Consider the following 27937-nt stretch of genomic DNA (forward strand, 5'->3'; position numbering starts at 1 on the left):
ACTCTTTCCTATACCTACTGTCTTCTTTGGAACCCCGTTTTACTTGGTGCTGGTTACTGAAAATTCATGAACACAGATATTCCAGCAGTATGCTACTGTATATTCCTTTACTATGTTACATATTTATTCTCAACAATAGCCCAGAAGAGTTTGGGTAGTTAAAGAATATTACAGTGTGGGAGGGGAAAACTAAACCTGTATGCTAAATATGACTGTTCTATGGGAAAGCACACAGGAATGACTCTTTATAGTGGCTTTCCATTGGTCTAGGCTACTTCCTTACCTCAGTCGTCCTTGCTCAGATCTGGGCCTCCCTGACAAGAAGAAGAGAATCTCATATTGATTTTTCAAGTGTTTTCAAATACAGTAACTACAAAATTGGAAATAAAATAACCAGGCAAATATAAATCAAGAAAACAGGAGTGGTAAATTTAATTTCAGGCAAAATACAATTCATGGCCAAAATGTCATACAGGATATACAAAGATATTTAATATAGTTGTGAACATATTTGCAGCCAACAATATATTCTTAATATAAATAAAGCAGGAACTGACAGAACTACAGAAATAAGTAAATAAACCAACAACAAATATAGGTGGAGATTTTAATATATTCCTTTGAAAATTAGATAGTAAGGAAGAAATAAGTAAAACTGTTTGAATAATACAGGTAGGATACTTTTGCTTTTACATAAATTTATGCCCAGCAAGAAGAAGAAATTCTTTCCAAGCACACACATGAGATATTTATAAAAATTGACAGTAACCTAGTTCGCAAAGAAAGGTTCACTAAATTCCCCAAATCAGTTTCATGGAGAGTGTACTGTTTTACCAAGCCCACTGCTGCTGAACTACCCTGGCTTGAAAAAGGAGCTGAGAAGAAGAGTTATGAAATTCTTAGAAGAGTGAGGCATAGCTCAGTCAGATATACTTAGGATCTGTGTACTTTCTGTTATATGTGTTATAAGTCAGTAGCATTTATTTAAAGAAATAGAGGTCACCCAAATTTAAAAAGAGTAAAATTAAATCCCATTGGAGCTTTGGTTGGAATTACATTAAACCTTGCAAATAATTTGGAAAAGATAAACATCTTTAAAAGATTAGCATTTAATTTTATTTTGAAAAAGTCAATATTTTGACTAAAAATAGCTATTATAAAACATAGTGTATAGAAGCAATCTAGAATGGCATTCTTGGTAATCATGTAACTTGATTATTTTGAGTTTTCTTGATATTGGATCATTTAAAAGTTGTTTTGGTTAATGCAGTTGTTTAGATAGATCGTGGTACAGATGAGTTCAATGTAGCTTGCATTGATCCATCCGAACTCTTATAAATTATATAAATGGCAAGTCAATATTAGCATTTTATTTACCTAATAAATTTGAGTAAAATTGCTAGGAGACTCTACATTTTGTGTCTAAAGACAATACTTATTTTTATATTTTCTGCATGGAATAATGTCAATTTTATTGTCAAGCAGATAACAGCCCATACCTTTATTTTGCATATTTTACTACTGTATACTTGAAGGACATTGAAAATTCTATTTGAAAAATGTTGTAGTAGGCATATTTGTTCCATGAGGCTTGTTTATTTCTCTACAGAGAAAACATTTCTTTTTTTTACATCTTTATTGGAGCATAATTGCTTTACAATGTAGTGTTAGTTTCTGCTGTATAACAAAGTAAATCAGCTATATGTACCTATACCCCATATCCCCTCCCTCTTGCGCTTTCCTCCCACCCTCCCTATCCCACCCCTCTAGGTGGTCACAAAGCACCAAGCTGATCTCCCTGTGCTATGCAGCTGCTTCCCAATAGCTATCTATTTTACATTTGGTAGCGTATATGTGTCAGTGGTACTCTCTCACTTCGTCCCAGCTTCCCCTTCCCTCTACCCCTACTGTGTGTGTCCTCAAGTGCATTCTGTACGTCTGCATCTTTATTCCTGTCCTGCCCCTAGGTTCATCAGAACCATTTTTTTAGAAATTCCATATATATGTGTTAGCATACGGTATTTGTTTTTGTCTTTCTGACTTACTTCACTCTGTATGACAGACTCTAGGTCCATCCACCTACAGAGAGAACATTTTTGAAAATGAGCTTAGAACTCAACTATGCTTGTTGTAGTAACAATACCAGAAACAACAGCATAGCTTTTATAGGTTAGGTAAGGAAATGAATCAATTACTTATCTATGTCACTTTTGAGAGTATAATTTTTTATGAATTCAGAAATATATTCATATAATCCTGATAATAGTAAATTCCTATTAATCATAATAGTTTATGCATCATTTAGGGAATAATTACACATTATTTATAGCTTTTTTTGGGTCAAATTCGATTTGCAATTTCAGATAACGTAAATGTCTTAATTTTTAAATGCAAAGAATGTGACCTATATCCTTTAATATATTTCCTGACATTAAAAATGTTCATGGTCTTTTTTTTTTAAACCTTTTATTATAAAACAAAATATAGATACAGAAAATTTTCTATACAGAAGCTACAAAACCTTACTGTTGATATATTACTAGTCAATCATTATTAATAAATGAAGGAATAGATCATGTTCATGATGGAAAGAGTCCATATTGTAAAGATGTCTATTCTCTCCAAATTATCTATAGAATCAATGTTATCCCAATAAAAATCTCATGGTCTGTTCCTTACAAATATCTATTTACACTTATAGTAACAAGATTGTGAAGAGCTGTTATTACCAAGAGAGATACTAGTTGATCCAGATGATAGGATAAATATAAGTGATATAATTTTAATAATAAGCTTATCTGGTTTATTATTTAAACAACTTTAAATCACCCTGATCTGCACATTTTTTTCTTCTTAAGATTAAATTATTTTCAAAATATGTGACTAGAATTTGTATAGTGCATTGCATTCATGAACTGAAGGAATAATATTAATTCAATTTCTCTTAATTTTTTACATCTCTTAAAAATAGCTGCTGATATGAAATTGTTTGCTTTAGTCTTTGCTTAGAGTTTTCTGGTGTTGATTATTTAATTGATTTATGATAAGTATACATGGTGCTTTTCATCTTTTCTAGTGAGAGAGGTACAAGAAAATCACCTTGAAATTACTGAAGTCACTCTTCCTCTATTGTCTGAAGAAAGGGGTCATAATATAAACATGTCATGTATGTCAGCCTTATGCCAGGCTCAATCCTCATGGAAGGGGTTGGAATTCTGGACCCTTGAGGCTGCTATCACCAGAATCAGTCTAGACCCAACGCTGCTCTGGGGTGGCTGCCTGCACTAGGACAGAGCTGCATCAGTGAAATGAGAGTTCAGCGTTAAAGATAATTCCCTTAGCACATGCTCAGGGGACCATGGTGCTCTGCACAGGGATAGAGTCTTCCGAAAAAAGTCAGAGGAAAGGAATGTCATTATCATTAGGACCTTTCTTCTCTCAAATTCCCTAAATCTCTCATGTCTTACTAAAAATAACCTGAAAATATCATCTTCTTGAACTTTTCTCTTTATTATTTTCTTCAGTTGTTACTGAACTTCCTAAAAAGTGAAATTTGCAAAGCAGATGCTTAAACTCAGGCTTGTTAATTATGTCAAATGAATTTTTAATGTCGGTTAATTTTGCACTTAACCTGTTTTTTTTTTTTTTTGCGGTACGCGGGCCTCTCACTGTTGTGGCCTCTTGCGTTGCGGACCACAGGCTCCGGACGCGCAGGCTCAGTGGCCATGGCTCACGGGCCCAGCCGCTCCGCGGCATGTGGGATTTTCCCGGACCGGGGCACGAACCCGTATCCCCTGCATCGGCAGGCGGACGCTCAAACCACTTCGCCACCAGGGAAGCCCCTTAACCTCTTTTAAATTTGTTTTGAGGAAATAAGTATCTGCTTTTCTATTATGTTTTATCTTAAAAAACTTAAATTGGAATTTTGATGGCATATTTAAAGATGACTTGCTTCTAATTCAGGAATATTTAATATAGTATTTTAATGCAAAAACAGGTGTGTTTTGATGAGTGATCAGAAAAGAAGTGGGACATGGCTTCAAAGCTTTGGTCCAAATGTCAGTATTCCAGCCAACCAGTAGATGTCACTATTGTGTATACAATGTGTAAAAGAAGAAGGAAAAAAAAAAAGAGCCAATAACTTTTCTATAGTCCCATTGTGCCTCTCCTAATCTTGGTAAATTTCCTCTGGAGCTCTTTGAAAGAAAACACTGGGGTGAAACACTGTCTTCAAGCTGACAGGCACCGAAAAATTACTACCTTCATTGGACAGGCAGGCCAGTCAGTCACACTCCTACATCTTTTCATCTGGATAAGAGAAATTAAAGTACATTGGCAGAAAAATTCCACCTCAATTAATAATTTTGTATGGGGCAAACTGGGGATTAATAACCACACGCCAGATCTGTTTTACCTCTAGCAAAAGAATGTGTCCATCATAAGTAATTTAGCACACATTAATTAATAAAAATCAAACTGTTTTGCAGATGCCTGTGATTAAAATAATAGTTCATTTAAAACAGAGAAAATAAGCTGCCAAATATACATTTCAACTTTGGATTAATGGATGTCATTAAGATAATACATTTTTAAACAATACATTCGTCTGTTAAATTAGAGGTCTTTTTTTTTTTTTAAAGAAAATGATGTTGACATTCCTGTACATGGTGTTATGAGAGACATTACAAAAGAATTTTACTTCAGTTCTTTTCACGGTTATTTTCCGGTTTAGGCAAGGAACCAAGATTGGTGGGGTAGCTTCTCTGTGGGTGAAGAACTTTCCTGGACATATTTACTCCAGGAGCAAACAGTGAGGGAAGGCAGGAAGACATGAACTGGATCCCAGTAGCCTGAAAGGCTTAGCAGGGTGATGTGGTCTGAACAGCTGGACTTATTTCGGGTCGCTGGTGGGTTTGACAGGCAGGATATCAAAAGGAAGGCAGCTAGGCAACATCAGGAATGTTTCCCACTGAGTTATTTATTTATTTATTTTCATGAAATGTTTTGTTATCTTACCCTTCTCTTCATTTAGCGCCCAATTGAAGTCTACCATATATTTACACATTGAGAGATAGTGACTTATGCGTTGAGACATAGTGACTAATGTTTCTGAAATTAGAAAGTATTCCTTTTTCTGGTTTAGGTAGTGAAAGCTACTCACTAAAAAAAAAAATCTTAAAAAAAAATAAGGATAGCAAACTCTAATTTGTATTTAGCCAGTGCTTACTATATATCAGGCATTATTACAAGTCCTTTGCATGCAGTACCTCCTCAATAACTCTGTGAGATAGGTTCTACTATTATTGAAACCCAGAGAGGGTCAGCAAATTATCCAACGTTGCTATAGGCTAAAGAGAGGCAGTGCTGGCATTCAAACCCTGACAGTGTAGTGTTAGAGACCAGTTTTAACCCCACTATTCTATATTGCTTCTCTGAAATATACGTAATACACCATTTAGCTGAGGTTATCTCTTTTGTAAAATCTGTTGTTGCAATTTTTTGCTGAGAGCAAGTGGGTAAAGGATTTCATGATCCACCCTAACCTACCAACATAGATGAAAATAATTGATCCTATTAAAACCTAGGCACTGATTTCATTTTTTAATTCATCTTAACCTATCTTAATATTTAGAAGAGCCAGAGAACATTTAATCTTACTTCAGTGAATAATTTTTTATTCATAAAACAGATGGTCATTTTTAGTGAAGGATCATTAGAACCCAGAGGTCTCTGAACTGTGATCTCATTATTTAAGAAGGGAAAGAATTGGAGCTATTTTCTAGCTTTGTGAACAACAGTGCCCATTTGAAAGTCTGCGATTAGGGTGAATATTTTAGCCCTAAAGAATTGCAAAACTTATTGACCCAAGTACTACTACAGTGTATGACCTGGGACCTAACATAACAAATAGACACTTTATCAGTTTAAGGCTGAACTTAAAACAGTGTGCATTCTAACATGTATTTCTACAAAGAACTTTTTTTTTTTGATGTGGACCATTTTTAAAGTCTTTTTTGAATTTGTTACAATATAACTTCTGTTTTATGTTTTTGTTTTTTTTTGGTCCAGAGGCATGTGGGATCCTAGCTCCCTGACCAGGGATCGAACCCACACCCTCTGCATTGGAAGGTGAAGTCTTAACCACTGGACTTCCAGGGAAGTCCCTCTGCAAAGAATTTTTATTGTAAAAGAGAAGAGAAACACTTTAAGATAAATATCTGTGCTAATTTTTATATGGTTTGTTGACTCTAACAAGAATTTGGGAATCTTTTGAGATTTCTTAATTGAGATTAGAGTTGAATTATTTATTGCCTCAAGGCCAAAGGAATGCAATAGTTTGTACTGACAAATAGAGATTTCCAGATTATAAGCTCACTAGGCAGTTCACTTGAGCCATTTATTTTTACTTTTATTGAGATATTATTGACATGTAACACTGTGGAAGTTTAAGCCTACAACGTGTTGATGTGGTACATTTATAAATTGCAGTATATTACCAGGAGAGTGTTAGCCAACATCTCTATCATGTTATAATTATCATTTCATTTTTGTGATGAAAACATTTAAGAAGTATATAATGCATCTTTGAAGTATATAATGCAGTATTGACTAAAATCACTAGGCTGTACATTAGATATCCAGAACTTATTTATCTTCTAGTTGCAAGTCTGTTTCTCTAACATGTCCCCAGTTCCCCAGGCCCCTTACCCCTGGTAGCCACCATTCTCTCTTGGTTTCTATGAGTTTGGTTTTTTTTAGATTCCACAGATACAGCTGACCCTTGAGCAACACAGGGGTTAAGGACGATGACCCTCTGCTCAGTGAGATTTTTGTGTGTAACTTACTCTACCCTTTGTATAAGAGGTTCCTCATTATCCGTAGCTCCACATCTGTGGATTCAAGCAACCTGGGTGGTAAAATACTCTAGCATTTTCTATTGAAAAAAATCTTTATGTAAGTGGACCTGCACAGTTCAAACCCGTGTTGTTCAAGGGCCAACTGTAGGTGATATCATATAGTAATTGTCTTTCTCTGTCTCATACCTCACTTAGCATAAAGCCCCTAAGGTTCATTCATTTTGTTGCAGTGTTTCTTTCTTTCTTATGGCTGAATAATATTACACACGTGTGTGTGTGTGTTTGTGTTCTTTCACATCTACTTTATCCATTCATTTGTGGATGAACACTTAGGTTGTTTCCACATCTTGGCTATTGTGCATAATGCTGCAGTAAGCATGGGAGTGCAGATATCTTTTCCATACCTTGTTTTTATTTCCTTTGGATATATACCCAGTGTGGGATTGCCAGATCATATGGTAGTTCTATTTTTAATTTTTTGAGCAACTTTCGTACTATTTTCCATAGTGACTGAACCAATTTATTTTCCCATCAACAGTGCACAAGGATTTCTTTTTCTCCACATCCTTGCCAACACTTGTTATCTCTTGTTTTCCTGATGATAGCCATTCTAACAAGTGTGAGGCGATATCACATTGTGGCTTTGATTTGCAGTTCCTTGATGATTAGTGATGTTGTGTGCACTGATCAGTAGCTCAGTAGGCAGAGTAAAGGACTGTAGACTGGACATGTTTGAGCCATTTGTTTTAGTCATGTATAACGCCAGGGAGTAGGGCAGGAAAATCCCATCAGAATGCCTTAGTTCTTATGAAATGTATACAATGAGGGAGCGATGCCATTTTCAATAAATAGATCAGTGTAACAAATATTTATTAGTCATTTTACTATCAAGTCAAATAACTTAATGAGGGTTATATGTGCTCTTATAAACTGAAATAAGGGAGCAGGGATTGTGCTTATTTCTATCTTGTAAATTTACTGAGTATATAATTCCTCTTATTATTCCCTACTGTCTTTAGTAGATAATCCTGGCTATAGAGTCTGGTTTCTTATTGAACTTTTGGTCTAGTTAGGGAAACAAGTCATAAGCTCTATATTTGTATATCTGTGAGTTATATAGACAATCAGATCCGTATGCATTCAGGGATGAGGGAGAGGTTGCTGTAGACTACGGAGACCAGAGAAGACTTCGTGGGTGATGTGGAGCCTTAGCTGGGCCTTGCAAAATTGATAAGGTTTAGAAAGAAGAAATGCCCAAAGGTGCCTTCCAGACAGAGGCAAATGTAGAAAGGCAGGGCTGAGTAGGGAATAGTGTTACATGAGTATGCTTAAGTCAGAAGTTCCTGGAAGATGACTTTTGGTTGACTTAACACAAACCAATTTCTATTGGTAGAAATTCCTTAGAATACACATAATGCTGGTAATCAAGGTCCAGGATTGGCTTGGGTTGAAGAATTTCATATTAATTCCAATTCAATATGACTGAAGGGAAAAAATTCTCTTCTTATTTCATTCTCCTACAGGTGAATAATATATATTTCCTATCAATTAAATTATGTTGGTATTTAATTTTATGTGTGTGCTCAATAGTATATAGCTCCAGTATTCTGGGATTAAATTTGTGATAAAATTTGCTCTGAAATAGAATCCACTGGAACAATCATGGCTTAGGAATTGTTAAGGCTAATGCTCTTTCCTCTGTATTGAGGATATTGTTTGAACAGTGTCTTACTGGAACTGGAGGAAATATTAAAGTACAAAGTGTGAAGATATTTATGGGATTTTAGTGAAAAATGGGATTTATTAATCTAATGCTCTTTCTTTTTTACTTATAAATTTATTTTATTTATTTATTTTTGGCTGCATTGGGTCTTCGTTGCTGCATGCGGGCTTTTCTCTAGTTGCGGCTAGCAGGGGCTACTCTTCATTGCAGAGAGTAGGCTTCTCATTCTCTTGTTGCAGAGCACGGGCTCTAGGCACGCAGGCTTCAGTAGTTGTGGTACGCGGGCTCAGTAGCTCCGCGGCATGTGAGATCTTCCTGGAACAGGGATCAAACCCGTGTCCCCTGCATTGACAGGTGGATTCTTAACCACTGCGCCACCAGGGAAGCCCTCTAATGTTCTTTCTTAAATACTATAATGACAAAATAACATCATCCTCTGAATGAGGGAGTACTCGATAGAAAAATAGAGTTAATCTAAGAAGTAGAAAAAAAGTTTTCAACTCTAACTTGAAATTTGATATTTATCTTTCTGTCATAGGGAACAGTTACAAGTTTATTTCATAATTACATAATTAGAACATATATGGTAGAAATAATTTTGATAAATAACAACATTGTGCTTGTTACATTCAGTGCACATACTGATAATAAGTAACAACTAAAATTTGAGAGCAGCTGATAGATTGAAATGATTTTAAAATAGGTGAATATATTTCAATAAACATTTTTGTCAAAATAATTGCAAGAATAGAGAACGGATCTTTTGTGATGGAGTAAAAAGATTTCATCTGTATCTCAAAAGCAGACTTCAACAAACTATTACTCTCTGATAGAATTCAATAAAATTTAATTATTTAGATGCTTAGATGAGAGCTGGGATGAAGGTTACAAAAACATAATTTGTGAAATTGGGTGACATTGCAATTTAGGTATGATTACAAGCAAGCATGATTTTAAGTATATTTTTCTTAGCTAAACACTGGTAAAAATTTAAATATTTGAAGACTTTTATCAATATTGAGTCAGGGAGTTATTCTTAAAATCATATGTAACTTTAAGGTAGTTGCTGTGATAAGTCACAGAACCAATTCTGTCAAGTTATACTCTACTTAGGACATTATGATGGCCATTAAACATTAGCAGCTCTGGCACTTCCAGGAAGTATCCTTCCGTGTTTCAGGGACTGTTACAGTCCTTGATGTTCAAAAATCACATGAACAGAGAGTTTGACCAGAAATGGAAATCAGATCACCATTTTTTCTTGCTGTGTTGGCAATATATAAAAAAGGTTGTCAGGAATCTTGGCATTGTGATAGTATTACAGGTTTACACACACCCTCATTTTAAATACAGCAGCCATTTCTCTCAAATGTAGCTTATTCAACCCTTTACTGAAATCTCTGTAATTTACTTAATTTGAAATCTCTGTAATTTTTAGGCCTGACCAAATAGTCTTCATCATTTGAAAGTTTTATTTGACCCTACTGAATCTCTTGTCCACAACATTCTGATGGTTTTCGCTTTATGGCCTATGGTTTCTATCTGTTCTCATATTTAATTATTTTCCTTAATTACATGGCTATTTATTTTCTTATGTCTGTAGTATATAGGAATTTCAATAAAAGTTATTGAATTTACTTTCTGTCCATAGGTCCCTGGGAAAACAAAAGCATATGCACAAGCATACAAACATTTCCTTTCTTTATGAAATGGTTTACTGAAATTTGACTAAAAATAAAACCATTTTAATTTTAGTATAAGTTGGCATTTCCTAGGAATTTCCCCAGTATTCAAATAGGAATTGTGAAGCATACATCCCTGAAGGAAATCTCTGTATCCTTGGCCTTTTGTTTCCATGTGGAGGGACTTCATGGAGTATAATGTTCCAGTTTCTATCTCTATCTTCCATTTATTTCTCTGAGAGAGAATGACTCACCTGGTGAGTTTGGGAAGAGGAACTGAGTCACTTTATCCTCCTTCTTTCCCTTCGTCTTGTGTTATTCAGCCTGACTGCCGCAGAGTACTTGAATTTGGGTCTATTTCTGCCTGCCTTTGGGGGAATCCTGGACAGTACTGCTTTTGCCTGAAGATATGTCTGTCTTACTCAGGGAAAGTATTAAGATTCCTGACAAAGTTGCAGATCAAACCATATACTCCAACCCATTTCATTAGAAATGAGTGACATTTTGTGTGAAATTTGAATCTTATCAATTATTTTCAAAGCTAGGAAGGGAACAAGCAAATATTATTGGTTTGACTTCTTAAATCCCCAACAATCATAACATACCCTTTTTTGTTTTATTTAACACAATAACCACTTAAGCTCTTGTTTTCAACTTACTGGGGGGAATGTCTTGTTCATTCAGCACTTTTCCCCTGATTCCAAATGATAAATTTAGCTTAGTAGAAATGAAGTACTACAAAAAATCTCGAATCTTTTGCTTGGAAAATGAAGCAATTCCGAAAGAATCACATTTTAGGTTTATCACCAAGTGAACAAAGAATGACTCCTTAAAAGTGATTTAAATCTTTTGGGATGTTTTTAATATTTTATTAGTTCAACTCACAAATTGTAGCAAAGATTGTACATGTACCTTTACAAAAAATTTTGGCCCTTGGAGAAAATGAAAAGTGACTGTGATAATTTAGAATATTTTTCTATGCTTTTATAACTACTTTTAGTTTTTTTTCCTGCATTTCTGCTGATATTTATCTTATAGCTGGAGATTTGAGGCATCTCCTTGTGCTGAAAAAAAATGTGTGAGAGAGGTACAATGACCACGTATTTCAGTTTTCCAGATGTAGTCCTGGTATATGCTTGTTGTCTCAGTATAATTATTATTTTTTTCATTATTTTTAAAAATTTTTACTGAAATATAGTTGATTTACAATGTTGTATTAGTTTCAGGTATACAGCAAAGTGCTTCAGAGATATATATATATATATATATATATATATATATCTATCTATATCTATATCTGGGGCAGAATCCAACTGGCCTGCTCCTTGTCCCATCACACCCCTGGGATGAATCTTAAAGCAATACTGTATCTAGGATCCAAATTCAGAGCCTTGAGACTGGCTTCTTCCATATTCAGGAAGTCTTCCCTCCCCCAACATCTTTTTTTTTTGTGTGTGTGTTCCAATAAAACTTTATTTATGGACATTGAAATTCATATAATCTTCACATGTCACAAAATATTATTCTTCTTTTGATTTTTTCAACCACTTAAAAATGTAAAAATCATTCTCAGCTCACAGGCTCTACAAAAACAGGCAAGTTGGCCAGGTTTCATAGTTTGCCCATTCCTATACTATTCCATGAATTTTTTTTTTTTTCAGTTTACACTGGTTGTCACTATTTTTTGTTTTTCAGAATACTGTTTTAGTTCCTGTTGTACACCAAAGTGAATCAGCCATATGCATATATATATCCCCATATCCCCTCCCTTTTGAGCCTCCCTCCCATCCTCCCTAGCCGACCCCTCTAGGTCACACAAAGCACTGAGCACATCTCCCTGTGCTGTGGTGCTGCTTCCCACTAGATAACTCTTTTACATTTGGTAGTGTATATATGTCGATGCTACTGTCACTTCACCCCAGCTTCCCCCTCGCACCCCGTGTCCCCAAGTCCATTCTGTATATGTCTGCATCTTTATTCCTGCCCTGCAACTAGGTTAAACAGTATCATTTTTTTTTAGATTCCATATATATGTGTTAGGATAAGCTATTTGCTTTTTTCTTTTTGACTTACTTCACTCCATATGACAGACTCTAGGTCCATCCACCTCACTACAAATAACTCAATTTTGTTTCTTTTTATGGCTGAGTAATATTCCATTGTATATATGTGCCACATCTTCTTTATCCATTCATCTGTTGATGGACATTTAGGTTGGTTCCATGTCCTGGCTATTGTAAACAGTGCTGCAGTGAACATTGTGGTACATGTCTCTTTTTGAATTATGGTTTTCTCAGGGTATATGCCCAGTAGTGGGATTGCTGGGTCATACGGTAGTTCTATTTTTAGTTTTTTAAGGAACCTCTATACTGTTTTCAATAGTGGTTGTATCAATTTACATTCCCACCAACAGTGCAGGAGGGTTCCCTTTTCACCACACCCTTTCCAGCATTTATTGTTTCTAGATTTTTTGATAATAGCCATTCTGACTGGCATGAGGTGATACCTTAATGTAGTTTTGATTTGCATTTCTCTAATAATTAGTGATGTTGAGCATCTTTTCATGTGCCTCTTGGCCATCTGTATGTCTTCCTTGGTAAATGTCTATTTAGGTCTTCTGCCCATTTTTTAATTGGATTGTTTGTTTTTTTGATATTGAGCTCCATGAGCTGTTTGTATATTTTGGGGATTAATCCTTTGTCTGTTGTTTCATTTGCAAATATTTTCTCCCATTCTGAGGGTTGTCTTTTTGTCTTATTTATGGTTTCCTTTGCTGTGCAAAAGCTTTTAAGTTTAAATAAGTCCCATTTGTTTATTTTTGTTTTTATTTCCGTTACTCTAGGAGGTGGGTCAAAAAAGACCTTGCTGTGGTTTATGTCAAAGAGTGGTTTTCCTATGTTTTTCTCTAAGAGTTTTATAGTGTCTGGACTTACATTTAGGTCTTTAATCCATTTGGAGTTTATTTTTGTGTATGGTGTTAGGTAGTGTTCTAATTTCATTCTTTTAAATGTAGCTGTCCAGTTTTCCCAGCACCACTTATTGAAGAGGCTGTCTTTTCTCCATTGTATGTTCTTACCTCCTTTGTCATAAATTAGGTGGCCATATGTGTATGGGTTTACCTCTTGGCATTCTATCCTGTACCATTGATCTATATGTCTGTTATTGTGCCAGTACCACACTGTCTTGATTACTGTAGCTTTGTAGTATTGTTTGAAGTCAGGGAGCCTGATTCCTCCAACTTCGTTTTTCTTTCTCATGATTGCTTTGGCTTTTTGGGGTCTTTTGTGTTTCCATACGAGTTGTAAAATTTTTTGTTCTAATTCTGTGAAGAATATCACTGGTAGTTTGATAGGGATTGCATTGAATCTATAGGTTGCTTTGGGTAGTATAGTCGTTTTCACAATGTTGGTTCTTCCAATCCAAGAACATGGTGTATTTCTCCATCTGTTTATGTCATCTTTGATTTCTTTCATCAGTGTTTTATAATTTTCTGAGTACAAGTCTTTCACCTCCCTAGGCAGGTTTTTTCCTAGGTATTTCATTCTTTTTGTTGCAGTGGTAAATGGGATTGTTTCCTTAATTTCTCTTTCTGATTTTTCATTGTTGGTGTATGGGAATGCCAGAGATTTCTGTGCATTAATTTTGTTTCCTGCAACCTTACCAAATTCGTTGATTAGTTCTAGTAGTTTTCTGGTGGCATATTTAGGATTTTCTATGTATAGTATCATGTCATTGGCAAACAGTGACAGTTTTATTTCTTCTTTTCCAATTTGTATTCCTTTTATTTTGTTTTATTCTCTGATTGCCGTGGCTAGGACTTCCAAAACTATGTTGAGTGAGAGTGGCAAGAGTGGACATCTTTGTCTTGTTCCTGAACTTACTGGAAATGCTTTCAGTTTTTCACCATTGAGTATGATGCTTGCTGTGAGTTTGTCATATATGGCCTTTATTATGTTGAGGTATGTTCCCTCTATGCCCATTTTCTGGAGAATTTTTATCATAAGTGGGTGTTGAATTTTTTCATAAGCTTTTTCTGCATCTATTGAGGTGATCATACGGTATTTATTCCTTAATTTGTTAATGTGGTGTATCACATTGATTGATTTGTGTATATTGAAGAATCCTTGCATCCCTGGGATAAATCCCACTTGATCATGGTGTATGATCCTTTTAATGTGCTGTTGGATTCTGTTTGCTCGTATTGTGTTCAGGATTTTTGCATCTATCTTGATCAGTGATGCTGGTCTATAATTTTCTTTTTTTGTGATATCTTTTCCTGGATTTGGTGTCAGGGTGATGGTGACTTCATAGAATGAATTTGGGAGTGTTTTTCCCTCTGCAATTTTTTAGAAGAGTTTGAGAAGGATTGGTGTTACCTCTTCTTTAAGTGTTTCATAGAATTCACCTGTGAAACCATCTGGTCCTGGACTTCTGTTTGTTGGAAGATTTTTAATTATGGTTTCAATTTCATTACTTATGATAGGTCTGTTTATATTTTCTAATTCTTCCTGGTTCAGTCTTGGAAAATTGTACCTTCCCAAAAATTTTCCATTTCTTCGTGGTTGTCCATTTTATTGGCATATAGTTGTTTGTAGTAGTCTCTTATAATCCTTAGTATTTCTGTGGTGTCAGTTGTGATTTCTCTTTTTTCAATTCTAAGTTAATTGATTTGCATCCTCTCCCTTTTCTTCCTGATGAGTCTGGCTAATGGTTTATCAATTTTGTTTATCTTCTCTAAGAACCAGCTTTTAGTTTTATTGATCTTTGCTATCGTTTTCTTCATTTCTATTTCATATATTTCTGCTCTGATTTTTATGATGTGTTTCCTTCTACTGACTTTGGGTTTTCTTTGTTCTTCTTTCTCTAGTAATTTTAAATATAGGGTTAGATTGTTTATTTGAGATTTTTCTTGTTTCTTGAGGTGAGATTAAATTGCTATAAACTTTCCTTCTTAGAACTGCTTTTGCTGCATCTCATAGGTTTTGGGTCATCGTGTTTTCATTGTCTTTTGTTTCTGTGTATTTCTTTATTTCTTCTTTGATTTCTTCAGTGGTCTCTTGGTTATTTAATAGTTCACTGTTTAGCCTTCATGTATTTGTGTTTATTACAGTTTTTTTCCTGTAGTTGATTTCCCATCTCATTGTTGTGGTTAGAAAAGATGCTTTATATGATTTCAATTTTCTTAAATTTTCTGAGGTTTGATTTGTGACCCAAAATGTGATTTATCCTGGAGAATGTTCTGTGTGCACTTGAGAAGAAAGTGTATTCTGCTGCTTTTGGGTGGAACATTCTATAAATATCAATTAAATCTATCTGATATATTGTGTCATTTAAAGCTGTGTTTCCTTATTTATTTTCTATTTTCTGTTTGGATGATCTGTCCATTTGTGTAAGTGGCTTGTTAAAGTCCCCTACTATTATTGTGTTACTGTTGATTCCTCCTTTCATGGTTGTTAACATTTGCCTTATGTATTGAGGTGCTTCTATGTGGGGTGCATAAATATTTATAATTGTTATATCTTCTTGGATTGATAGTTTGATCATTAGGCAGTGTGCGTCCTTATCTCATGTAAGAGTTTTTATTTTAAAGTCTGTTTTATTGATATGAGTATTGTCACTCCAGCTTTCTTTTGATTTACATTTGCTTGGAATATCTTTTGCCATCCCTTCAACTTCAGTCTGTATATGTTCCTAGGTCTGAAGTGGGTCTCTTATAGACAACATATATATGGGTCTTGTTTTGTATCCATTCAGCCAGTCTGTGTCTTTTTTTGGGGGCATTTAATCCATTTACATTCAAGGTTATTATCAATTTGTATGTTCCTATTACCATTTTCTTAGTTATTTTGGGTTTGTTTTTGTTGGTCTTTTTCTTTTGTGTTTCCCACCTGGAGAAGTTTCTTTAACATTTTTTGTAAATCTGGTTTTGTGGTGCTGAATTCTTTTAGCTTTCGCTTGACTGAAAAATTTTTGATATCTCCATCGAATCTGAATGAGATCCTTGCTGGGTAGAGTAATCTTGATTTTAGGTTTATCTCTTTCATCACTTTAAGTACATCCTGCCACTCTGTTCTGGCTTGCAGAGTTTCTGCTGAAAAATCAGCTGATAACCTTATGTGGGTTCCTTTGTACGTTAATTTTTGTTTTTCCCTTGATGCTTTTAATATTTTCTTTGAATTTAATCTTTTTTTAGTTGGATTAATATATGTCTTGGTGTGTTTTTCCTAGGGTTCGTCCCGTGTGGGACTCTATGTGCTTCCTGGACTTCGGTGATTATTTCCTTTCCCATGTTAGGGTAGTTTTCGAGTATAATCTCTTAAAATATTTTCTCAGTCCCTTTCTTTTTCTCTTCTTCTGGGACCCCTATAATTCGAATATTGGTGCATTTCGTGTTTTCCCAGAGGTCTCTGCGATTGTCTTCAATTCTTTTCATTCTTTTTTCTTTATTCTGCTCCTCAGCAGTTATTTCCACCATTTTGTCTTCCAGTTCACTTATTCGTTCTTCTGCCTCAGTTATTCTGTTATTGATTCCTTCTTGTGTATTTTTCATTTCAGTTATTGTGTTGCTCATCTCTGTTTGTTTGTCCTTTAGTTCTTCTAGATCTTTCTTAAACTTTTCTTGTATTTTCTCAGTCTTTGCCTGCATTCTATTTCTGAGATTCTGGATCATCTTTACTATCATTAATCTGAATTCTTTTCCAGGTAGATTGCCTATTTCCTCTTCATTTATTTGGTCTTGTAGGTTTTTACCTTGCTCCTTCATATGTGACATATTTTTTTGCCCTCTCATTCTTTTTCTTTTTTTTAATGAGTGGGATTATGTTCCTTTCTTACTGGTTGTTTGGCCTGAGGCTTCCAACACTGAAGTCTGTAGGCTGTTGGGTAGAGCTGGGTCTTGGTGCTGAGATGAAGACCTCTGTGGGACCTCACTCTAATGAGTATTCCCTGTGGTCTGAGGTTCTCTGTTAGTCCAGTGGTTCTGACACGGAGCTCCCATCGTAGGAGCTTCAGCTTGACACCCGGCTCGTGAATCAAGATACTGCAAGCCACGTGGGGTGGCAAAAAAAAAAAAAAGAGAGAACAATAACAAAGTAAAGTGCTTCCCTAGTGGTGCAGTGTTTAAGAATCCACCTGCCAATGCAGGGGACATGGGTTCGAGCCCTGGTCTGGGAAGATCCCACATGCCGCGGAGCACCTTAGCCCGTGCACCACAACTACTGAGTCTGCGCTCTAGAGCCTGTGAGCCACAACTACTGAAGCCTGAGTACCTAGAGCCCATGCTCTGCATCAAGAGAAGCCACCGCAATGAGAAGCCTGTGCACCGCAGCGAAGAGTAGCCGCCGCTTGCTGCAACTAGAGAAAAGCCCACACACAGCAACAAAGACCCAATGCCACCAGAAATAAATAGGTAAAATAAATAAATTAAAAAAAATGACAAAGTAAAAAGTAAAATTAGACTAGAAAACTAACAGATATGTTAGAAAGAATATAAAAATATAGATGATTCAACAACTGGAAGTTATAACAGTACCATAATAGTAAAAAAGAGGAGGAGGGAAAAAGGAAAAAAAAAAGGGGGGGGGTATGGCCTTCACTGTGGAGGGTGGGGCCTAAGCAAGGGAGAGGTTTGGGTGTTGGGCGGAGCCTATGCTAAGGACCCACAGGGCTGGAAAAGCTCCTTGGGGCTGTGGGGGTAGGGGCTTAGGCTCAAGGAACAGAAGGGGCCCAGACGTGCCCCCCATACCTGGTGTCAGAGGGCGGGGTACCTCACCTGGGAGCCCAGCAGCCTTCCTGGGCTCAAGTGGGTGGGGCAAACGCCCTCCTCTCCTCTCCTGCCCCTCCCACCTACCTCTCCTGATCTCCCCGGCCTCAGAGACTCAGATCCTGTCTGGCCTCCACTTCTCCTCCTCCCCTCTGTCCCCCATCATGTCCCTCCCATCTCCTTGGGTGTCAGTGTTCTTCACCAGTGGCCGGCAGGCACCCTAGTTGTGGGGAGATGCTAACTCAGGGTCTTCCCACACTGCCATCTTGACTCCGCCCTCCTCAGTATAATTATTAATAACAGTTCTCTTTACTCTGAAAATGTCCCATCAGGATGATAAATTATATGATCACCCCAAGAACAAAGTACATAGTTACTGGTATTTGTGCATGGAATCATTATTTTAGGTGTTTTGATGTTATTTGCTTCATCAATTTACATTCAGAATTTATCTTAAAAATTTCTATATGTTAACTTGAAGTGAAATTTAATGTTTTTAGTTTAGTTTTAATATTAATTTTTAACTTTGCTTTGATTAGGAGTTTATACTTAATTTTGTTAGTATATATTTAAGAGGAAATAATAATAGTACTTGCTGCCTAAGATTACTAGGAGGAATTAGCACAAGTGATTTTGCATCCTCTAGGACAGTTTGTAAATTGTCTATGATGGTGAAATTTTTAATCAGTGCAGATTCTGCATTAGCTGAACCTCACCTGTAAGTCATGCTGTTTCTGTGCCTGATTTTTGTGTCCAAAATTGCATTGTATCAAATGACATCTAATGTTATTTGACTTTCAGAGTGTTGGTAAAAATGTCTGACCCTTAAGATGACATTTTCTAGTGTCAAAATAACACAAGTTATCCCATTTCTGCTCTTGTACTCATGTTGAATTTTTAGCCATTATTAAGAAAAAAATTATGTTTTGCAGTAAGCAATCAAGTCACATGGCATTTTAATACAAGAATTCTTTAAGTTGTTTAATAAACTGTGGCTTTAAACTGACAAGAAAGAAACATGGAATATTGGAGAAATATGCTACTTTAGTTATTTTACAGTACTGAGAAAAGAATACTGGCAGAAGTTAATGTATAAATGATGTTTCTTAAGAGATGGTCAATTTTCATCTCAATCTCATTTAAACATCTCACAATGGTTCAAATAAAGAAAAGTTTCAGGAGAATAAATTTATCATGGCTTTCCAGATTCAAAAGAATCAACTATATAGTGTGCATGTGCATGTGTTTACCATATTTTATTGAGGATAGATGTTGCTCAAAGTTTCTGTCTTTATATTTAATGACTTGAATCAATTCATTAGTAGTAAATGTTTAAAAAAATACATAATAAGAAATTATTTTTAAATGATTGTTTTAATGTTAATGTTTTTTGGTATCCACTGTTAAGTAGAGTAGCCTATCAAAATAATGCTTTAGTGGTTTAAGTTCAAAAAAAAGCTATGATAACACTAATGTTGAATGAAATCCCATTATGCTCAAAATCAAAGTCAGTTTAATACTATCTATTTACAACTAAACCCATTAATGACAATTTAGCTTCAGAAAATGTTTAATATATCAATCTATTTTTTTTTTAAGATTTAATTTAATTTTTATTTTTGGCTGCATTGGATCTTCCTTGCTGCACACGGGCTTTCTCTAGTCGAATGGGAGCTTCTCTTGTTGCGGAGCACAGGCTCTAGGCGTGCGGGTTCAGTAGTTGTGGCACGTGGGCTCTAGAGTGCAGGCTCAGTGGTTGTGGTGCACGGGCTTAGTTGCTCTGCAGCATGTGGGATCTTCATGGACCATGGGTTGAACCTGTGTCCCCTGCACTGGCAGGTGGATTCTTATCCACTGTGCCACTAGGGAAGTCCCCAATCTATTGTTTTTCACTTTAAATATTAATTTTAAAATTTGTTTTTGATTAGCCATGTATAACTTATGTGGATGTATTTTAAGTCTCATGTTGATGAAATTATTTGTCAACAAAAGGATTTAATAAATATTTTCTTTGAAAAAATTTTATTATATTATGGATGTTTGATAAACTTCCCTGGAAGACATGAGATGGCCTCTTAATAGAACTGAAATATATGGATTACAGTAGGGACAATACAGTAGACAGTAGAGACTTCTAGATGTAGGCCTTTTAATTAGAGTTTATGTTTTTTGGCTTCTTTTATTGTTATTTTTAGAGGGGTGGGCTCAATTCATAAGATGTACTAATATCAGTTTCTATAGAATCAGGTGGCAATTTTTGGCTTGAATTAAAATGTCTGTCAAATTTACCAAGGATATTGTGTTTTTTTTTAAAAAAGATGTCAGTTGCTCCTTATATTGTGTGCTTCTAATCTTCAGGCTGATGGAGGCACTGTGTATTTTAAAGGTTAAGTGATTCTGGGAGTGATTACTAGGAAAGACATCATACCAATGGTCTGTAATCTAAATGAGTATCAACTTGCCGAAGTAAAGTTTAAGACGGGTATTTTAGTTCCTTAAGTACTGTTTGGTCATCTCTTTTATGTACTTGCATTAGAATTGTCGTCATACAATATATATGATGTGGTAAAACAGAGACTTAAAGAACACTGTTCTCTGATAATTATTGCTTCTTTTAATTCAATACAGCCCTAGGTTACTGACTTGGAATGGGTTTAATGTATAGAATGCCAGTTTGAAGCTCTTTTAGTAAATGCTTAAAAGTTTTTTCATTACTAGATATTGAATCCAAAATTTCTAAATTACTTCCTCTGTTGGGTTTAGAAGGCTGAACTAACTCTCTTAACTGTTGGAATACCATTTCGGTAAATGTTAGTGAAACTTCATCAGATACCTGGTGGTTGTTAGATTCTTTATAACCGACAATGACACTTAACATAACTTTAAATTTATGATATATGAATGAATATATAATAATTTGAACTAATAAAGTGATGTGAGTTTTACAAAATCCACAAAGATGATATCTAAGAATGTAATTAGTAAGCCTGAGTATTGACTGGTAATTTATCATAATTTTTCCAATTATTACATTGTCCTTTGCTTGGACTTGAAAATAAAATTACAAAAAGCAAAAGAAATAGGAGTAGGACTAAAATTCTTGATCTGTCTGTGGGGCAGAAACTTCTTGCTGTCTGCTCAGTGTTTACTCTCTCCTTTTTCTTTACTAGTAGAACTCTGGTTGCGTGTCTAACAAAAGTTCAAATCTTCCCATATTCCTCTGCAGCTAGAGATGGATAAAGGCCTAAGGCAGAGATTAGCAAACTTTCTTAGTCACTGAGCTCTTGGGCCTCAGTAATTTTTCCACACTGCCCTGAAGCCAAAAGAAACGCCTAACAGTTTTGTTAAGTGGTTCCATTTAAACAACTTAGTAAATATCTATGTTCTAACAAGGTAATACCTATTTGAAAAAATAATACATATAAATTAAAAGAAAAACTATTTTTATTCCATTCTTGACCAACCAAGATTACATATTAATGGGGGGCTTGTGCCTTGAATGCTACACAACTTTTCAAATTTTGAAATCAGATTGGACCCAGTTGTCTTCATTTCCTGTTCCACATTGATTTTCGTATGGTACTTATATTTCTTTAAACAATAGTATTGTCAGACTCCCAGCTTTTCAAAGATATGTCATTTCAGTATAGCATGATAAATGTTGAAACTGAATTTGCTCAAGTTAGTAGTTCAGTCAGTGTCTGATAGGTGTTGAACATTACTATGCTTTCCTCAAAAATTTAAAATATTCTGTTATGCCCCAGTGAATTTGTTATGATACCATGAAGTAGTTTGGCACATGGTTTGGGAACTATGAGTGCAAGGAAAAATTGTTGAAAGGAACTTCAGGGAACATTTGGAAATAGGCCAAACTCAGCTGGCAGGTACCTTCTGCTCTCCATCCTCCTGCTTATTCCTGCTTATAATGCAGATACAGTGTCTCAAGATGGAGTAGCCATCATATAATCATGAGAATGAGACCCTAAAGATGACACAACAGTAAGTTAGAAGGAAAGTGAATCCTAGATAATTGTTCCATCAGCCCTATGGGTTCTGGATTGCTCACCAATGGACCTTTTGTTACATATGAACCACATTGTGGTACGGTTTCTACTGAATGCAGCTGACTGCAGTCTTAACTGATTTTATCTGAATTTTTAGCGAAGCATCAGGTACCAGACTGAACTTGAGGTTTCCATATATATGATTGCCATTTCAAAATATCAATATTTGAAAGAATAGAATTTATCTGAAGGCAAAGAAAATTTATTGAGGATGATGCTTTTATTATTCTCCAGGAAAGAAAATGCTCCAACTTTCCCAGTCTTGACAGTGAGTTGGCAAAACTGTGAGGTATTGCTGCAAGAAGATCTGAGTTTAGTAGTTGAGTTTAGGAATGTTTGTTTAGAAACATGCATGTTTAAAAGACAATCTGACTAACCCTATTAACAGCAACCTTTCCAAACTTTTTCTATGGAAGGCATGGCATTGCAAACACATTGGGCTGTTGCCACTGAAATAAATAAAAATGCCAGTATCCATCCATTTGATATTAGCAACCCTGCTTGTCTTCAGTTTCACTTTATGTCCTCCTTCCATGCTCTCTTGCTGTCACCCAATATGAAAGGTCCAAGGACAAATGCTCTTACTGTTATTTTAAAATGGAACTTTGAGTTTGACTTGCATATTGATTGAAAAAGAATACAATTCCTTTACAGGCGACGGAGAATCTTTTTGGGACTGTGAGTGTTAAAGGAAAAAGAATCAACTATTTCAAACACAAAAACTCTGTTCACAGGTTATCAAACATTTAAACATTAAAGATGTGTGCAGAAGTTCTTAAATTCTTCCTTTTATGACCCTCAATCCCCAAAACCATTTTATATCATTACCCCTTACCTGCCACTGTCACCTCTCTACTCCCTCTACCTTCAGTCCAGAGAAATAGATGCATATTATTTCATTTACAAGGAACAGGGAAGGAACTTTATTGTACATGTTCAGAAAGTTTTTGGTGTGTGTTGTGTCTTAACTACTTTCCTTTATTTAGACCCTTTTCTCTTTGTCATTGAACTTAAATGGAGAGCAATAATCTTCAAAAATTAAGGAAGGAAATTAATATTTACTGATACCCACCATGCACCACGTTCTAGAAAGTGCTTTCACATATTTTACGTAATTTTCAGTTACTGCAGCATAAGAATGAGAATAGGCAAGGTGGTATGGTGGAAGGCTTGGAAGTCCAACAGACTGGGTTTGTATCCCACCTTTTTCATTTAGTAGCTATTCAATCTTGCTCAATACCTCAATGGAGGTACTATTTCCATGTTAAAGATAGAGAGATCGAGTCTCAGGAGGATTTAAGGTTTTAATTGTTTATTCTTTAATAGATGAGCCAAAATTTTTAGGAAAATCCCTCAACTGTCTGAAAGGACTCAAATACTTCATAGAAACCTGCAGCCTAACGCCATCTTTTGTAGTACTAGTTTTCTGTTTTTGTAAGACTTCCAAATGAGCTTTAGAATTCTATTCTTACCATTGAGAGTTGAGACCACTTACGTCCACGTTACTAAACAATTAGGGGTGAGAACTGAGATTGCCTGTGTCAACATGCCTAAATATTTGTTTCAGGAAATTCTTACCCAGGAAGAGATTGCTCACCTGGGCAAATAGCAAATGTATCAATATCAGTTCACTTATGAAGATGTGTTTCATCTTCTTGTGAAGAAAGAACACAATGTGCTCCTCATGTGCCTACCAATCCTAAACTACTATATCATGAACTTTGCCCAATCCAAATTAGTTTCCTGCCTTGAAAGACCAGCCGTAAACCACTTTAGCCTAGACCCCCAAACTCTATAAATAGTATTCTCTCTTGTCTCCCTTTTTTTTTTTTTTTTTGCAGTACGCGGGCCTCTCACTGTTGTGGCCTCTCCCGTTGCGGAGCACAGGCTCCGGACGCGCAGGCTCAGCGGCCATGGCTCACAGGCCTAGCTTCTCCGCGGCATGTGGAATCTTCCTGGACTGGGGCATGAACCCGTGTCCCCTGCATCGGCAGGTGGACTCTCAACCACTGCGCCACCAGGGAAGCCCTGTCCTCTTCTTTTTGAGACACTATTATGACTTTGTTGATGGTGATGTTTTCCCTTATTACAGTAGGTCTAAACAACTTAGCTTTGTTTGTTTTCTGATGGTCTTTCAAGGAGTTGTCAGTCAACAACAACACCATTGACAACTCTGTGTTTTATACTCTATCATTTGAAAAGTGCTGTGTAGTATAGATTAACGTTACTCACAGAGAGATCTGACCTTTGTTCTTGGGAGATACCTCTAAGCCCTTGGATTGATCTGCCTGATAAGAGTGTCTTTGTTTACCTGGGATCTTGGGCCACACTGTGTAATCTAACACTATGATTTATGGTATGGGCTTTTGGCCAACAGTGTCAGCTCAGCTTCCAGAGGGGCTGCAAACTTAGGGTCAGTCATGTGGGTGGTCAACCATGTCTATGTGCGTAAACCCCGATGAGGACTCTGAATACCAAGGCTTGGGTGAACTTCCCTGGTTGGCAATGTTCCATGAATACTGTCACACATCATTGCCTGGAGAAGTTAGCACTGTCTACAACTCCACTGGGAGAGGACAGCTGGAAGTTTCAGATGTGGAACTATCTTGGACTCTGTCCCTTGTGCTTCTTCCCTTGTTGATTTTAATTTGTATCCTTCTACTGTAAGAAACCATAACCATAAATGTAACAGCTTTTGGTGAATTCTCTGAATCTTTCTAGTAGATTATGGAACTTGAAGATGGTCTTGGGGACTTGCAATTGGTGTCAAAAGTAAGTGTTGTTTTGGGGACTGCTGAATTTTGTGTTGGTGTCAAGATGATATTAGTTTTGGGGACTCCTGAACTTTGTAAGCAGGTGACTCAGTAGGAGTATAGCACACTCCAGTTTTAAAAAGACCCTCAGGAATAATTCTGACACTTACCAAATTTCCTTCTTTTCTATGGTAAGAGAAAAGAGTGGAGAAATGTTGAAGAGCAAGGTCATCTAGTTATAGCTTTACTCTCTTAGGATATAAATGAATACATTCTATTTATAGGCTGGAGAGTGTAGAAGAAATCATAATAATATTATTACTCTACATGTTTCTGATTCCCCAATATTTCTATAAGGAATCTTTATTTTACTAATGAGGAAATTGCGGGCTCAGAGAAATGAAGTACTTTTCTTAGACCCATGAAAATAATAAAACCTTTACACCTAGGTTTTCTCATTAAAAATTCAGGGTGGTTTCTTTTAAATGTGTCATGTCTTATCCAAGTTACCCCCATAGAAACTGCAGGTGCACATATACTTTTGTGAAATAAGATTCTCTGGTCACATTGCTCAGCAACCTCAGCAGTATACTGTGGCACAAAAATGTTTGACACATTCATGTGTGTTTTCTTTTGCTAATTTCCCATTTTCCTCATCCTACTCAAGCAGGCAGTCAATTTTGTAATTTTTCTCCTGGACATTTTCTGGCCGTGTAGGAGTAGAAGTTGTACACCAGACTTATTTCCTGGATTTTGTTTCCAAAAGCTTCAGCCCACTGAAGAGAATAGGGTCCAGTGAAAGAGAGCTTACAGAGAGGGATTTCCCACAGATTGCAAAGAATTTCCTTTTCTGCTGGGGATAGGAGGGAAAGATCTGTGGGTTTCATGTACCACAGAAATCTACTCCCTGTTCCCTGGTAATGAATCTCAGATGTGGAAGTCCTCAGAGGGAATGGCCACTAGGTACATCAGGGAAACTGATTTTAGTCCAGGAAATCCTAACTTCATTAAAGACTTGGTACCCAGTGTGAACCACAGAAGTGAGAGAGTGAACAATAGATCTGAAAGGTCCATGTGGGCTGGACTAATGGAAGACTAAGTGATATTCAATATAAACAAATGATGACTAAAGTAGTCCACCCCCCAATATCCTAGTATTGACTAGGAACCCAAGACCTTAATTTAACCCTAAATAGGAATCCCAAGAATGGCTGATGTCTGAATTTCATTCCAGCTTGGCAGAATGTAGGCTTGGGGTTAAAAATGAATAAATTTATACAAAAAAGTAAGGAACATTTAAAAATTTCTTATACGCCTAATGTTGTGAACTCAATTCATATATGCTCATCATTCCTTTCCTTCTGTTTCTAATAAGGCTTTATTTAGTATATCTCAGACCATTTGTTTATTTCAGTTTTTGGTGAAAATTTAGATGCATCTGTTAGGAACCTACATTTCTAGATTTCTAACAAATTTAAATGCCTCTGTCTTTTTTAAAAGGCAGTTTTTTTTAAGAAAAGTTTTAGGTTGACAGCAAAATTTGAAAAGAAAGTACAGAGATTTCTCATATACTTCCTGCCCCTAAACATGCACAGCCTCCCCCATTATCAACATCCCTTCCCCACATTGTGGTACATTTCTTACAACTCATGATCCTACATTGACACATCATAATCACCCAAAGTTTACATTATGATTCACACTTGGTGATGTACATTCTGTGTGTTTGGACAAATGTATAATTGCATGCATCCATCATTATGGTATCACACAGCCCTAAACATCGTCTGTGCTTCACCCCTTAAGCCCCGATCTTTTTACTGTCTCCATAGCTTTGCCTTTTCCAGAATGTCATACAGTTGGAATCATATGTAGAATTTTCAGATTGGCCTCTTTCACTTAGTTATATGCATTTAAGTTTCTTCCATGTTTTTTTCATGGCTTATTAGCTCGTTTCTTTTTTGCACTGAGTAACATTCCATTGTCTGGATATACCACAGCTTATTTATCCATTCACCTACTGAAGGACATCTTGGTTGCTTCCAAGCTTTGGCAATTATGAATAAAGCTGCTATAAACATCTGTGTGCAGGTTTTGTATGGACAGAAATTCATTTTCAGTTCAATTCGATTCATTTGGGCAAATACCTTACCTCCTTGCTTAGGTGTTTTATTCTTTTTGATGTAGTTGTAAATGGAATTGTTTTCTTAATTTCTCTTTCTGATAGTTTGTTATCAGTGTATAGAAAAGCAAAAGATTTTTGTATATTGATTTTGTATTCTGCAACTTTACCGAATATGTTTATTAATTCTAACAGGCTTTTTTTTGGTGGAGTTTTTAGTGTTTTCTCTGTATAATATCCGTCATCTGAAAGTAGTGACAGTTTTACTTTTTCCTTTCCAATTTGGATGTCTTTTATTTTTTCTTGCCTAATTTCTCTGGCTATGACTTCCAGTACTATGTTGAATTAAGGGTGAGAGTCAGCCATCATGTTTTAAAATAAACTTTCTGTCCCTTTCTCCCTCTCATCTTTTCGGACCCCAGTGATACATAGATTGTTTTTCTTAATGGGGTCCTGTAAGTCCCAGGTTCAGTGGTTAGGGATCAGGGCAGACAGCAGTGGTGGCCAGAGCCAGTGGTATACACACACTTAGCTGAGAGGGCCAACTGCAAGTGCCTCAGTAGGGGTAGTGCTGGTTGCAAACACACAAATAATGGTGGGATCTAGTGCAAGCAGCAAAGGCTGGGGTCAAATGCAGGAACACTAGCAGTTGCAGTGGCCCTGGCTGTACACTACTGTGGGTGCTGAGTCTTGCTGTGGGTGCATGGCAGTGAATACTGTTGATGGGAGTCAGGCTGGGGGCATTCAGTTGCACAGCTCAGGGAGCTCGCTGCAAGTGAGCCCAGTGGTAAGAGAATGGGTCGAATTGGGGCTCACAAGGAGCTGTGAGGACCTTGGCTCTTGGTGAACACATCTGTGGCTGCAGGATCTTGAAGGCTGTTGACAGGCATCAGGTCAGCACCGTGCAAGTGCACAGCTTGAGAGCCTAGCTCCAAGTATGCATACAGTGGTGGGGGTCAGAGTGGAGGCTGAGG

This window comes from Globicephala melas, chromosome 7, assembly GCF_963455315.2.
Source record: "Globicephala melas chromosome 7, mGloMel1.2, whole genome shotgun sequence".
NCBI lineage: Eukaryota > Metazoa > Chordata > Mammalia > Artiodactyla > Delphinidae > Globicephala > Globicephala melas.